At 34.9% G+C, this 16,827-nt stretch overlaps 1 pseudogene; it reads left to right on the top strand.

The window, feature by feature from the left end:
* The first annotated feature begins 13,857 nt into the window (after nt 1-13,857).
* LOC132495577 (U1 spliceosomal RNA) lies at nt 13,858-14,009 on the top strand (annotated as a pseudogene).
* Nucleotides 14,010-16,827: the final 2,818 nt, after the last annotated feature.

Below are 16,827 nucleotides of genomic sequence, written 5' to 3'. Positions count from 1 at the left end.
AAAATCTACAAAATGAGCATTCGGTTAGTGAAGAGATCCCCGATGCCTTAAAAATCTTTATATAGGTTCACAATTGTGATACTGGCTTTATTTTAAAAATTCCATTTCAATTATCTATTACTGAAGGTAAATTGCGTATTTTGGCCAAATATTATACATGTTTAACATTTTAAAAATTCTAAAAACATCTATATATAGCATAATTCTATAGTTTTTTAGAAAATAAATTCAGAGTTCTTCATTCTCAAAGTAAAATGTATTGAATACCTTGCTATATCTTAAAACATGATTTTAATTTTTATAATATATTTATACACAGTGGTAAAGTTTCATGGAGAATGAAGTAGATAAAAATATATCAGTAAAATTGTGTCTGTGCAGTTATTTTATCTTCATATGCATTTTCCTTGTCTGTGAAAATGCATACTAATATACTTTTACTGATATTATCTTCATATATTTTTACATTTTGAAAATTGGAAATTGAAATTACATTTATCTTTTAAGTAATAAATCATCAACACACTTGGTAATGTTTGCCAGTGATATTGCCTTTGGATAAAAATATGATGAATTTTATAATATTGCACATAAGTAAAAGTAAATCAACATGATTTTAAAAATATTGTAAAACTTATTATAAACTTCTTCTTTTATATGATTTCATAAGTCTTAAGGTTTTTAAGCTAATTTCATCCAGAGTAGAAATACTTTGGGTTCCTGGAACCTGAGGGTGGGAAGTCCTAAAAATCCCAGTAAATGAAACCTACACAACATCATAAAGAACCTTTTTAAAGAAATTAATAATGTAGATGGAAGATTTAAATCTCTAATTTAGATGGAAGAAATTTAGTTTATTTGTTTATTTTTAACAGTGGAAATTTCATGTATGTTATGAGCAAAAAAAAAAAAATCTAATTTGGGGTAACTTGCACGGTTCATCCCATTTTGAATCTTTATTCAATAGGCATATCATAGAAGTTTTAACAGTCATAGCAGATTAACCTTGCCTGTGCTTTTGGAGGCTAGTCATCTGATGAATTTACATGCAGCTGGATGAAAATGCTATTTGGAGAGAGATTGAGAGTTTATTTGATTAAATCTCTTTCTCCACTACCTTGACCTCTTTCTTGTGAAATAATCAGAACTGTTTAGCAAGAATATTCAGGCATTAATAATGAATTGCTTTTGAGCTGGTTTCTTCTGCATGCAACAAGCCCATTGGTGTCCCTGATCTTTTCTTTTTTCTTTTTAAAATTGTGCTTTATTTAATGAACACTGTGATTAGAAACAGTAAGAAATATATCTTTGAGAAATTTTCTTTTATAATTTGTAGGCCATTTTACTAGTAGTACTAATTGCTGTGCTTTCACCTCCCTCTTCTCCCAAAGACTGTCTCCCCACGATCTGTATGAAGATGGGATGTGTTAGGCAGGGCCATATGCTTCAGTATGATTGGATGGCAGCTGTGTGGTTTATCCTCACCAACTGTAAGAGTGGTTTTGAGAGTTCACAGAATACTATGATGTTAAATAGTGCCATTGTTTGTGATACCATGGTTTGTGTACTTATGTACTTCCTCCATAGAGCTTTGCTTTCTAACAGTTTTGTTGCTCAATTTAATCAGATCACAGTTATTTTTTGGAACAATTATTAGGTCATATTTCATAGACTTACCCTTAATTTTAAGAAGAGGAGTTTACTTCCTTCACATCTCCCTGGAATGTTACTGGATGAATCCAAGGCTTTATGTGGCAATAAAACATTGGTCAGTGTTTGGGAGATAAAATAACTTTCAAGTGTAACTTTGAGATGAAGTAATAGGAGCAAGTGGACATTTTTAAAGTGCAGTGCTGTCACTCCTGGCATATTTAATGTTCTTGATAGTTGAAGGTGGCATATTTGCTGTGTACATACATACACTACTGTACTGTCACCCATTATAAAGCTACAGTATCTTGTCTTTATACTAAATCGAGCTTCATTATAATGTGTTTCTTGATAATAACATGCACTTGACTGTAATATGTAAAATGCTTGGCTTTCATGAACAACTCTATGGAAAAGCTGTACAGTATCTCATTTGCATTTAGCAATTATGTTACATTTACAATATACTAAGCTGCAGAAAATCTAATCTAACATCATAATTTAAAATAATAATTTCCAGGGCCTTGCAAGTAAGATACAAGTCAGATTACAATAACACATTGTACTATTTCTCTGTTGAGTAAAACAGAATTGCTTCACTATTTTTTCCCTCAAAATTATTCAGGAAAGATTTAATTCTTTAATAATGAGAATAGCATTACATTGAGAGGGAAAGGCCATTTAAATTGTTTATAGGTAGGTAAAATTTGTCTTTCTTGATCATAAATTAGTCATTTTGGGAGGATCTACTCATATCATTAATATGCTAAGTTTAGGGAAGAGGTTTCATAACATGCAAATAACCTGATAGCAATCCTGTTGTAAAGACCATATATCTGATTTTCAAAATGTCTATATTTTTAATTATGAAGTGAAGTGATACATAATTCAAAAATTCACATTCAAGAATAACAGAAAAAATAGAAAATAAAATAATTTTCATAGTGACATCTAAATACACTCACTCTCAAACTTTTGTTATATTTTTTGATGTTTCGGATCCTATAAATATCACATGTTGCAAATTTGATGCTTAATTTGACCATATGGATTTGAGGGTGGGTTTTTTTTAAAAATGTTGATACATACATATATGAAGATTTCTGAAAAATATAAAATTTATTTAATAAATATTTGAGAACCTATGATGTGCAATTCACTCTAGAGTACATGTTAGAAAACACAATCTTGCCGCCAAGTATTTTATGATGTATATCAGAAGTAACATTTTTACATGTTAATTATAAGAATAAAGTAAGTGGTATAAAAGAATGAAAACCGCAGCTCTTAAGGAAAGAAGTCATATTTAATAGAGGATCAGAAAATGCTTCATGGAGAAGGTTTTATTTTAGATGAGGCTGAAGTTCAATTCAATTAAACCCAGGAAGCATTTATTATCATCAACTATGATATGATCTCTTCTCGGAGGGAGCTTATAATCTAGTTGCAATAAGGACACATTGGAAGGGACAACAAATTCTATGTGAGCTGTTGGGAAAATCCTTGTGAAAGAAGTCACATTTGACCAAGATCTTAATTAAATGAGATAAAGAGGGGGAGGACGAAGCATTCTGGGATGAAAGAAAAGCATAAGAAGCATAAGAAAAGAGAAAATATTAGGGTGTGAAGGAGCATGTATCTTCTGAAAAGAGAAGACTTGCCAGTGTGGCTGAATCATGGGAAACTGCAGCACTGGGATAGTTGGTGAGATAAGAATGGAAGCTGAGCTTGAAACATCTTGTATGTCTGGCCAGCCAAGTGACATCTGTCCTGATTTTTTTTCTCCTTTTTCTTTTCACCGTTTTTCCCTTCTTTATTTTTTCTCTCTCTTCCGGGAAGATACCCTTAACAGTTTTGCAAGAGCTCAGTTAGAATAGGAAGAAAGAGAAATGCAGAAATTTCACTTCAGATTGAGGCAAAGTCAACTGCTGGAAATAGGCTGACTGCAATCTTAACTTCTGAATGATATTATGCCCCTGACAACGTTTGTGCTTAACAATTTCCATTGCATTCTTTACTTTGTTTCCAATTAATAAGACAATAATACAAAGTAGAGATCTTAAGTGAGAAATTTAGACGATAGTCCTTGTAGCTAAGAAAATCAACACCTTTCTATTCCCAAATTATGCAAATTAATTTTAGGGTAAATTAAATGCCCAGGTTATTGTTCTGCCTCCTTTCTGCTTTATTTCGTAAACAAAACTTTATTGAGTAGGAAGTAACTTCTTTTTTAAGAGCTTTTTTTTTTTAACATCTTTATTTCTTTATTGGAGTATAATTGCTTTACAATGGTGTGTTAGTTTCTGCTTTATAACAAAGTGAATCAGCTATACATATACATATATCCCCATATCCCCTCCCTCTTGCATCTCCCTCCCTCCCACCCTCCTTAACCCACCCCTCTAGGTGGTCACAAAGCACCAAGCTGATCTCCCTGTGCTATGCGGCTGCTTCCCACTAGTTATCGGTTTTACATTTGGTAGTGTATATATGTACATGCCACTCTCTCACTTTGTCCCAGCTTGCCCTTCCCCCTCCACGTGTCCTCAAGTCCCTTCTTTAGTACGTCTGCCACTTTTTGGCTCGATCTATTTCCTGGCTCTATCAAATTCTGCACGTCAGTAAGGAGAAACCACAGCAAATAACATTAATTTTATTCAATTTTATATTCTTTAAAAAAACTAGGGCCTCCCTGGTGGCACAGTGGTTAAGAGTCCGCCTGCCGATGCAGGGGATACGGGTTCGTGCCCCGGTCTGGGAGGATCCCATATGCCGCGGAGCGGCTGGGCCCGTGAGCCATGGCCGCTGGGCCTGCGCATCCGGAGCCTGTGCTCCGCAACGGGAGAGGCCACAACAGTGAGAGACCCGCATACCGCAAAAAGAAAAAAAAAAAAAAAAAAAAAAACTATATTTTTTGGTTTGACTTTTTTCTTTCTCTTGCAAATAAGCTTTTATTTAGAAACTAAAATCAATAAAAATGTGCCAAAATTTAAAAAATATTTAAAAGAATCATATCCTTTCTAAATATACTTCATGTTTATACCAGATGTAAATATTTCTAATTTAAAGCAATGTCTTCGTATTACTTAGAAAACCTATAAGAAATATCTTAATCATTAACTACATAAAGCAGTTACTCTAGAACAATCATATTGGGAAATATTATGTTTTAGCTATTTTTTTTTTTTTTTTTTTTTGCAGTATGCGGGCCTCTCACTGTTGTGGCCTCTCCCATTGTGGAGCACAGGCTCCGGATGCGCAGGATCGGCGACCATGGCTCACGGGCCCAGCCGCTCCACAGCATGTGGGATCTTCCCAGACTGGGGCATGAACCCGTGTCCCCTGCATCAGCAGGCGGACTCTCAACCACAGCGCCACCAGGGAAGCCCCATGTTTTAGCTATTTTTTATTCCGTATTACTCAATTCTGTGTAAAAAAAATGTTTCATCCCTTCCTTGGGAAATCTGCAAGAGAACAATACTGGGAAGATGTATTTCCAGGAACTAGTGTAAATGAAAAAATGAGAGAAATAAAACAAAAATATATACTTTACCAACAATGTCAATTTATCTCCTATTTCTAAATACTTATTGGCAAATTAACTTTGAATTTGACTAAATTCTAATGAAGGCTAAAATTGTAGAAATACTAACATCAGCAGCAAAATGGGTGATCTGACTCATGATGGGCTAAAGAAAGTTTTTTAATGCTCAAAATATTTAGAAATTTTAGAATGTTTAGAAGAATGTTTTATCTATCTTGTGTACAACCAGGATGAGGTTAGCAAGACATTTTAGTACATTGCTTTATCTAAAAACTTGACTCTGACTATATTCTAGAAGTTTAATTGGCTATTCTTTTTATAAAAATAAAAAATGGAATTTAAAAAAATTCTCCATTGCCTTAATCAATCAGCCTTTCTAATATCACAGAACCTACTTGATCAGCAAAGTCTTCACATCATCTAACCCAAATCCCTCCAGGCAAAGTTGAAAGTTCAAATTCAGTTCCATATATCAATATTTTGCTTTGTGATATAAAGTTATGGAACATAGCATGTGCCCTCCTATAGAAAGAGGTGTGGGGACTGGAATCGACACCAAAGGTAAGGGCCATATTTCAAAACTGAGTTTGCCCTAAGAAAGATGTCACATAAACAAGCATATAAATTCATTACTTTAGAGCCCACTCCTCATTTTTCTTAAAAAGCCTTCATTGTACAGAGCAAAATGTGTCAGTATATCCTTTAAGTCTAGTACAGCAAAACTTTCACTAGAACACAAAGGACTGCATTCGTAGTCTGAAGTTCCTTCTCATTTCAGTAAAGTCTCAGTGTCTATTGGCAGTTTTCAATTTCATTCCTTGGTTACCTCAAAATTCTTGAAATTTCACTCCTAGATTTTCTGTGCTTTCCTTAGGGCAATAACCTCATCCCACAATGAAAAGAGGTGGAATCTACTGATTTTGGTCATAGGTTGGTCATGGGAACTGGGCAAGGAATAAAGAATAAGGAAGAATGAGGAATTCAAGACAATTCTGAGTGATGGGGAGGATGAGGTCTATTAATAGAATTAGAAAATTAGGAAGAAAGTATGCTTGAAGAAAATCATAAATAATAAAGCAAGATTCTATTTTACTTTGAAATTTATGGCTTGATGGTTTGCTAACCTTCATGAGAGTGGTTTTGGCCCATTTGTGAGAAGCAGTCCACATTTCAGAGAGTAGAAGTTGGTGGATGATGAGATGTGCAGTAGAGATGATAGAGGACAATTTTAAATACTTGGCAGCAAAGGTAAAACCAAAGATAAGATGATGTCTTGAAAATGAAAAGGGAAAATTTTTTCTAGGGCAGAGAAATCATGCCTGGGTTGAAACACTCTAGAAAAGTGAAGGGCAAGCAAGTTCAAATGAAAGAAGCATCACTTTCTTGAACAAAGAGAGACTAAAGGCAAGGGGAAAAAGTTGAGGTTCTGAAGTAGAAGGGGGTGATCACAGCAGATAAACTCCCTCTTCTCATGAAATAGTAGCCAAGGCAATTTGCAAATGTGGGCTATTCTTTTGAGCAAGGTGGAGATTGTCTCAGAGTTCCAACTGGGAAATATAATGAAAACTCTCTCTCTCTCTCTCTCTCTCTCCCTCTCTCTCTCTCTCTCTCTCTCTCTCACACACACACACACACACACACACACACACACACACACATACACACACACACAATGTAAAAAGAATCCTGAGAAGTAGTGAGATCCTGGCTATGGTTTAGTAGAGTTATTCTACATTTATTCTTCCAAAATACCCTATTAGAGTGGGGTTTCAATTTCTAATTGTTTTCTCCATTTTAGGATTTTGATTCTTATAATAAAATTTTAAACACTGTGTCAGATTTAATGTGTTTGAGGCCATTCTGTGCCAACTTCGTAAGCTTTTTTCTATGGTGAACTGAAACTTTCCTCTCTGTAGCTCTGGTGTTAATCTGTCAGAAAGAAAACGCTACTCCCTCATTAGGAGTCCTTGTCAAATGCTATTTATTGCATCCTTCTTTGCTTTCAAAACTCTAGACTAAACACTTTCTTTTGTTAAATAATTTCTGATATCATTGAATTTCTTTCATCTTCAATGAGAAAAAATTACACATTATTTTGCCTGAGAACTGAACATACATTTAGAAATAGCTCTTAGCTCAAATAATATAAATTATTACAAATAAAGACCTATTGCTTGATTTACTTTCTGTTTTGTGTATGTTTATATAAAAATTGTTCTATTTGGCTGGAACTCTATTCAATCAATTTACATAAATCCATGCTAACATTTCCAAAGATAGAGTGTCATGAGGATAATATGGAGGCAAGGAATCAGTAATAAGATTTATAAAAGACCTTGAGAAAAATATTCAAATATTTTTATTATTTGGAATTTTTAATCTTGATATTAGGAGGAAATGGACTATATATTAATCCCCTATGAGTAAATTTATTCCTGGAGTGGGGTTGGCATACTTTAGAACAAATGTGTGTATTTCTTATTCTCATTGCATTTTTCCAGATAATAAGAAAATGATTGGAAAATTACTTTTTATGGTTGATATCCTAGCTTTATTAGCTTTTTCCCAATGTTATAGAGTAAGTCCACATGTTTATGAGCATTTCCTCTACTGTGAGTGCCTATATTCATTAAAAAGAAAATATTCATTAAATTATACTCCTCACATTATGTCTAGATAAGATTAATTCACTTATACAATATGATAATATTATTCTTCATAGATTGATTTCTTTATTGACCACCATTTAGATTCATTAGTTATTGATATACATGTTAAAACGTGGGAACATTCTCATATGTTATAGGACTGTTTTTCTTTGAAATTTAATGTAAATCAGAAAATAACCTTCAGAGAATGCAAATAAGAGTATGCATATAAAAATTATTTGTATACTGTTAGCTTTGAAATCATTGCAGCTAGCTTAGAAATGTTAGTACAACTACAAGGCTATCTACTTGTTGAGTCAATAAAATATTGTATACCCAGTATTCAGTCCATTTTCTACATTAAAGCTAGTCTAAATATTAATGAAAATTGCAACAGAGAGAATTGCATTAGTTTCTGACAAGATTATAGACTGCAAAAGGAAATTTACAATCACGTGTCATAGCCTAGGCCAATTCAGAATCCCGAAACCCTCTGTCTTGTCAAGGATTTTACCTTAGGCCATATATACCCTTCCCACCTGCCACATTTGCGGTAGGAATCTTCAGAACAGATTTATTAATCCTTCAAAAGCTTCCACACTGGCATAGTCTACACTGATTATCTAAAATGTTCAGAACACTTTGAAAAAATTAACCATTACCAGAGTGAATTTCCCCTCCTTTCTTTCCCCTTTCCAATCTAGAAGCGGGGTTGAATGGAGAATCCAATCTTTTAAGCTTCCCTCTTCAAAATAAAATCAAACTAGTATATTGAGATAATTTAAGCTGGTTCCAGGAAAGCAAAATTAGGGTTGTAATTTACTGTTTCAGAAAATCAAACCTAGTCTGAAATTTTCTCTTCTTTAGTGTACTGAGAAGTTAACGCATATTTAATTGTCTATGATTAATTCTAAATAATGTGTTATTTCAAATCCAATCATTCATTTGATTTACATTCTCTGGCATTTTCAGCTTTGCTTCTGTATTTCTTCCCCACTTTTCTTATCAATGGTCTTTTTGAATATATCCCACCCAAAATTAAGATTCTTAAATTCCACACAGCAGTTGCAACTTTAGTTTCTCTTCTATTTGTGAGAAGTGTTAATGAAATGTCATTAATTCTTTTTTTTTTTTTTTTTTTTTTTTTTTTTTTTTTTTTTTTGCAGTACACAGGCCTCTCACTGTTGTGGCCTCTCCCGTTGTGGAGCACAGGCTCCGGACATGCAGGCTCAGCAGTCATGGCTCACGGGCCCAGCCGCTCCGTGGCATGTGGGATCTTCCCGGACTGGGACACGAACCCGTGTCCCCTGCATCAGCAGGCGGACTCTCAACCACTGCGCCACCAGGGAGGCACCATTAATTCTTTCAATTTTAGATTGATATTGCTTAAAATGACCTACGATTCACTTACTTTGTGCTAAGGATTGCTCTAAATTCTTTGTATAAGTAGTTGCTTTAATTCTCAGAACAACCCTATGCAGTATTGTTATTATTATTCCAATTTTACAGATGGAAATTGTGGCAGAGAGTATAAGTAACTTACTCAAGGTCAAAGAGCTGGTCGAGAGTAAAGAGAGAAATTTTAAGTAGTGTAGCTCCCAATTTCTGTACTCTTAACCATAGACACTGCTAGATTTCCATAAAGTAGTAGTTTTGGGGGTCAGGGCCAAAATTTTATTCCCAAATCAGGTCAGTTATTCTATTTTTTTGTAAAATTCACTTTTATGCATAATGGTTATAGGATATGAGATTTTGATAAGTCTATTAGAGAAAGATTATCAACTTTGAAGTCAGGTAAAATGGGCTTGAAGTCTCATTTTTTTTTTTTTTTTTTTTTTCTTTTTGCGGTATGCGGGCCTCTCACTGCCGTGGCCTCTCCCGTTGCGGAGCACAGGCTCCGGATGCGCAGGCCCAGCGGCCATGGCTCACGGGCCCAGCCGCTCCGCGGCATATGGGATCCTCCCAGACCGGGGCACGAACCTGTATCCCCTGCATCGGCAGGCGGACTCTCAACCACTGCGCCACCAGGGAGGCCCGAAGTCTCATTTTTATAATTAGCTTATTGTATGACTGATCTTGAATATTCTTAATTTCTCTGACCCTATTTCTTCACTATTATGAGGACTAAAATGGTGACATATAAAAAGTGACCAGCACAAAACCTGGTTCACAGTAGATTTTCTCCCTTTTTCCTACAACAAGGAGGAAATAATCTCTTTTCCTTTTTCTCTGTTATTTCATATAGGTGTAAAGGATTGATATCCTTGGTCTAAGGCTGAAAAAAGAAAAGCTGGGCATTTTATATACTGATATGCAATATTTAAGGATTTACGCTTTCTATTTTTCCATCTATGAATTAATTAGCTGTGTCACAATAGAAGCACTCTCCCCCTCTGCTCCAGAGTTTTATTTTGCCTTCTGAGGAATGAGAATTTATTTTACAGATATCAGTAGAACCACAGATGAGAGAGGGAGAAAAACACTCTCCACCATTTCACAAACAACCACTGCTTGCCATATTTTTGGAAAGTTTGTTCTTCCTTTGTGGGGAAAATAAGTAGCTGGTTCAAGTTCCATGTGTTTGGTGAAATGCTTAAATAAACTCTTTTAAAACTGGAGATTATGTCTGTTGATAAAGCACTCTCGTGAATATTTCATTGAAACCTGGATTACCTTTTTTTTCTTAACTCATTTGCCTTTTCAGACATACCATAAGGAAACCTATGGAACTTTTGAAAATGGAGAAAAGTCCTGTTGATCACTGACAGTACATTTTGAGTATTAATATATGTGGCCAGTTTGAAGGAGTATAATATCTGCTGTTAATCTGGGCTTTGCTTCTTGTGTTAATTTGAGGTACTAAGGCTACAGTACAATATGCTGACTATTACTAACAATAAGCCTCAGTAAAAAATGGTTACTTGGTATCTCATTAATATGACAGAAGATTCCGGTAAAGCTGAACTTACTGACAGTAAAAATAGACAAATGGTAAGAATAAGTCAGTTAAAAGGTGAATGATTTTTAATACTTTCTAAAGTATTTGTCAAAAATGACAAATTTTTGGAATGGAATGGAAATGTTGCTTTGCTAAACATTTGTATATTGCCACAAAGTTATTCAAGTATCTGTATACATTTTGGAAGTATTTGAATTGTATGTCAAATTCAGGTTAGTTATGTGTTAATAATGTAAGTGTCAACAAGAGATATTAACAAGACCCAAGAAGAAGGCAAATGTTACACTTACCTTGTGCAGTGTTCTTGTTGTTTCTCTTTTTATCACTTATATAAGTTTCAAAACAAGTGCAAAATCACTGAAATGATTCAAACAACATAGAGAAAACTGAGCATATGAAAATTAAAATAGACCTAAAGACTCTTTCCTTTTCTGACAAATTTACATACTATTAATTCAAGACTTAGGGCTGATGCTAAGATTTTAAGAGTTTAATGGCATTATCAGTTATTTACTATAACCATATTTGGGTTTGCTTTGTATAAAACAAATTCCCAAAATAGCTCCTCTGAAATCTAAAGTTCACTATCATTTATAATATCGGAAAATGAGTTGTTTTTAGCCAGTATCTTTTCCCTCATATTTTATTTTACATTTCATTCACCCAGTTTCACTGTCTGGTGATGATCATCTATGTAATATATGTTAGGAATTTTCACTTGAAGGACCATGTATCTTTAAATGTCTTCTCTTTATTCGTCCTCGTTCTAACACATGTAATTTCCCCTTTAATTTGACATCATTTAACGGCACATTACACGTCAATGATGTGATCTGTGAATATTTACAATGTTCATGTCATTTTTATTTTCTAATCCAATTTAGGTAGCTCTGCTTTTTATGACATCATGAATTCTTCAGTCTTTTTGGCCTTTTTGGGACTAATTATTCCATTAGTTCCTTTGAACTGGCTCTGTGTTGTCAGTCATTTCTTCCCTTTTGATCATAAGACCTTTGCTGCCCTCCTTTGCATGTACAGTCAGTTGTAGGTCTATGCAACCAAGCTAAGAAGCAAATACTAAGTCCTCATCCTTGCAGACTGCTATTCCCAATCATTTCTGTCCGGAAGTCACTTTGTAGGTAAATCTTTTATTGTAAAACCATGGCTTCTAAAGTTCTTACATACTGAAAACACATTTGGATACATCTTTTAAAATGTCTTTTATAAAGATAGTAAATAGTTTATGCAAAATACTTTCACTTGCTAAGACAGAGATTTAAAGAAAAAAATGAGTAAAAAAATAACCAGTAGAAAAGCAGACTAAATTTCACTTGTTGCAGTATTACATGACACATAGTCTATGTTTATTTTTTAACGCTGGTTTGGGCAGAATTACAAAATGTCTTAGATTCAACTTTTGAAAAAATGTAGTCTTTCCTGGTACTTTCCATATCCATTTGCCTGCTAACTTATATGAGAGTTTATAGATGTGATTAATTTTAAATAGCATAAAGGCAAAAGAAAATTTGGAGTGATTTAAGCATGACTTTGTCTTTAACCCTCTTGTTTTCTAGGAACTTTTTTTTTAAACATCTTTATTGGAGTATAATTGCTTTACAACGGTGTGTTAGTTTCTGCTGTATAACAAAGTGAATCAGCTATCCATATACATGTATCCCCATATCCCCTCCCTCTTGCATCTCTCTGCCTCCCACCATCCCTATCCCACACCTCTAGGTGGTCACAAAACACCGAGCTGATCTCCCTGTGCTATGCAGCTGCTTCCCAGTAGCTATCTATTTTACGTTTGGTAGTGTATATATGTCCATGCCACTCTCTCACTTTGTCACAGTTTACCCTTCCCCCTCCTCATATCCTCAAGTCCATTCTCTAGTAGGTCTGTGTCTTTATTCCCGTCTTACTGTTTCCTCTGTGATGCTAAGGAGCTCTGCTGTCTGTTGCTGCCCTCTGTAGTGATGACTAAGAGAGCACAAGATCAGCTTTGTTAAACGCGGTAGAAATTGACTCTAAAAATTTTCTCCAGAATGCAAATGCAGCCTATTTGACATTCACATATTCTCTGAAAATAAAAAGCCAATAGGAGTATTTTTGCATTTGAAGAGTTCTTCCGCAAGTACTAGACACTGAGAACATAACCTGACTGCTTTTTTAGGTATCATTTTAAAATATTGCAATGTTATTTATTTAGTCTGATTGAAAACACCACCACGAATATTTATATATAAACTAAAGTTAACCTAATATATTTTAAAAAGTAGATTTATGATTTAAGATTTCAGATTGGATGACAATGGCTAAGAAGAGTCCAGAATTTCTGCCTTTATAAGCCAAATAATCTTACATTAAGCCATTTAATTCTCCATGAGGCTGTTTCCTTATCTATCAAAGAATTCAAATCTATCAAACAAGCATGTTTATTTCCTTATCTAGATTTAGTCTGATTTAACTATGAAATAGTTAAAATCTGTTCCTCCCTTCTCATTCTACTCCTAAACATTGCTCCCACTGCCCCTTCTTCTGGGAATAAGGTTAGAGAGGATTAGTCCAAGGGACAGGCAGTTGCTGAAATCAGGAGGAACTTAACAGGACCTGGGTAGTGTCTAGGAAGAGACAACAGAAATGTGCCCTCTTGAAAAGAAGGCTGGATGAAGCTAAACAGGGATTAGGGCCCTAGCTAAGTGGCCTGAGGCTCAGGGCAAGGGATTCTTGGCAGAAAAACTCAGACCCAAGCACTACTGTAAAAATAAGGCCCTCTTTGCTAGAGTTAGGGTCAGTCCAGAATATGGTGGCCCTTTGAAAGCATAGCTAATTTCAGATGATGTCTCTTTTAAAAATCTTTTATATTACAAAGTCTGCAGATGTGAGTTTGTGTACTAGCTTTGCCATTTACTGGCTGCCTTGCCTGGCCATTCCAGAGCCAGTTTCTTCAATTTCTCTGAGCCTCAGTTTCCTCCCTTGTAAAACTGGGGATACTCGTGAAATAATATTGCTAAAACTCCTGATCTAATGTCTATTATTAAAAATAGTAGGTATTTATACTTACCTGGCAAGGGAGATACCATGATCATGCAGATGGTTTTCCCAGGGCAAGGCTTATCCATTGCACTCCAGATGTACTGACCCCTACAATTTCCCCAAATGTGGGAGACTCGACTGCATAATTTGTGGTAGTGGGGGACTGCGTTCAGACTAAAAAAATAGTGCTTATTAAAAGTTAACTGAGGGCTTCCCTGGTGGCGCAGTGGTTGAGAGTCCGCCTGCCAATACAGGGGAGACGGGTTCGTGCCCCGGTACGGGAAGATCCCACATGCCGCAGAGTGGCTGGGCCCGTGAGCCATGGCCGCTGAGCCTGCGCGTCCGGAGCCTGTTGCTCCGCAACGGGAGAGGCCACAACAGTGAGAGGCCTGTGTACCGCAAAAAAATAAATAAATAAATAAATAATAACTGAGTCTAAATCTGGTCAGGATAAGAGCAGGAATTGGATAGGTCAACCTGAAAGTAACATCAATGACTTTATTTAAGAGGAACCAAAAGGGGCCATGAAACTTTTTTCTGTATTTCTGGAATTATATGACATATGTAACTATCTGTTCTATATATTTCCACAGTAGAGAACTCTGGAACTCACTGTAGGAAATTGACATGTGGCCAGGGCTCAGCTCTTGTACCATGCTTTCTATGAGTCAGTTGCCATGTTCATGCTCGTATTGGCTCATACTTCGATTTTTCAAAGATACCATTCCTACAGTGCAAGTACTGCCTAAGTCTTACTGTGATTCCAAGATGTGTTTACAGTTTGTGGAGGTAACTCACATGATTAATATTTCAATGTTAAGAACCAATTTGCCTAAAGGATAGGTGGTATAATTAATTTTGCCTCTTTTCCTGTTTAATGGCATTGCCACTGCGAATTTTTATAGAGTTCATATTTAACTTTCAATGTGTGTTGGGAGAGCATTTGCAAAAAAAAAAAAAAATAAATAAAAAAGGTTATTCAATGGATCACACATCGTTTTTATTTCTTTTAGCTTAAAAAAGAAGTGACCAATTTTATTAACTCACTTCAACATAGTCACCACTCAAAATGTTGGATGAGGAAAGGGTGAGGGTTTTGGGGGGTTATTGATAAAGCCACGATTCACCGGCCTTCTTACATTGTTTCAATTTTCTTTTGAGGACAAAAGAACACACTAAACATTTTAATATTTAAACTTTCATAAGTAAAAGTAAGAAGTGATTTCTTTAACAATGTTCAAAGTGAACTTTAGAACTGATAAAAGTAAACATATGGGCCCTGGAGCCAGAATATCTGGTTATGAATCCCAGATTTGCTGCTTCCTAGCTGTGTGACATTAGACAAATGTCTATGCTTTTTTGTGCTTTAGTTTTCTCTACTTCAAATGGGGTGAATTACAGATCTCACAACACTGTGTTGTGAGGAGTAAGCAAGTTAATACAATGTGAAGCATCTACCTATATTTGTAGGTTTCCAGGGAAACAAAATAATATAATGTAAATCCAAGGTTTAGAGACAGTTACAGTAACACAAAACAATATGTAGGCTTTAAAATTGTTGTCCAGTTAGATAAATTTTTCTTTGAATAATTATAATAAGGATATTTATTATACAAAGTCCATAACATGGTAATGTTATTTAGAAGTCTCTGAAGTTTTTTTAAGAAAAAATTGAACCATAGACTACTAACAACACCCTCCATCTCTACCAGCTCAGGGTTGCTCCTTGGCTGTCAGGTTGTTCTTCAGTCAGAACATTTAGCAGTTTGATGGAGAACGTCTCCATTTTCTAGGTGCATTTAATAAAATATGTGTTTCTAAGTCCTGTGCATGTTACATTATTGGTGACTGGATACTTGTAAAAAGTTAAGGTGGTTGTTGGTAGTAGGCCTCCTTGGTGATGCCTCTTATTTTTTAATGCCTTCTTTTGTAGTGTGCAATTTAATCAATGTTTTAACTGTGAGTCAAAGTACGTATGTTATGAATTCTCCTTAAAGGTTTATGGTTTTTTCTTTTACTACTAATATACAAAATGACCATTTTATGTCTCTAATGATTGTGCCTCAATAGCCCAATACAATTACTAATAGAGAACTACATGGTCTTAAATGAGCTATAATATAATTATTTCTATCCCTGGGTTGTGGGTAATTCAATCCTCAGTGCTGATGTACTCAGTTAAACATGGTGGATTTACACACCCACAGTCTTAGGTATGTATCTAAAGAGGCCAGCTGGTATCATGAATAATAATCATTTCATTTTGCTATTTATCTAGTGAAAATCTGGTTTCTGAAAGCCTTATATGATTTTTCTCAGGTGCTCAGTATTAATGAAGGAGAGAAATTTATATGAATTACCTAGACTTATAGGTAATTGAAACAGAGTCTGCCAAAAAAAGAAATGGTACTTCAAAGTTTGTATTTTAAAATTTATTTTTTTCCATGTGAATTTACTGAAAAGCTATTTCTCAAAACAGTCTCACAAGCAACTAATGCTTGTTGTTTACTGAAATTTGTACTATATTATATATTCTTGGTAAGTTAAGTACAATAATAAATACCACATGAATGATTGGAATAGAATAATGGTGATATGCTTTGACCTTGTTTAAAGAGTTATTCTGTAGTTCCAGTTTACATAGCCTTCTACTCCTTTTTGTACTACTCTACAATTTCAAGAGTTTAGAATATTAAACTAGCTCTGCTGCTAAAGGAAAATTGAGACTAACTGCTGTGATTACACGTTTGTTTAGCACCAAAGTTGCTAAGCCACAAGAGCTGAAGCAAACACTGAATCATGAAGACTATTAATTGAGATTGACTATTAACTGAGCTTTTGCTACCCCAAAGCATCTATTTGGTAAATATAGCACAAAGTACTTATAGATCCAACTGGCTTAGAATATTTTTTCCACCTCTGCTATGGTGCCTGAAGTATCTAGAATTAGAGATATTCCTCTGGGTGCAGGCATTATCACAATTGTTACC

Source organism: Mesoplodon densirostris, chromosome 8 (assembly GCF_025265405.1).
Source record: "Mesoplodon densirostris isolate mMesDen1 chromosome 8, mMesDen1 primary haplotype, whole genome shotgun sequence".
Taxonomy (NCBI): Eukaryota; Metazoa; Chordata; class Mammalia; order Artiodactyla; family Ziphiidae; genus Mesoplodon; species Mesoplodon densirostris.
This window is presented reverse-complemented; position numbering and strand designations above follow the sequence as displayed.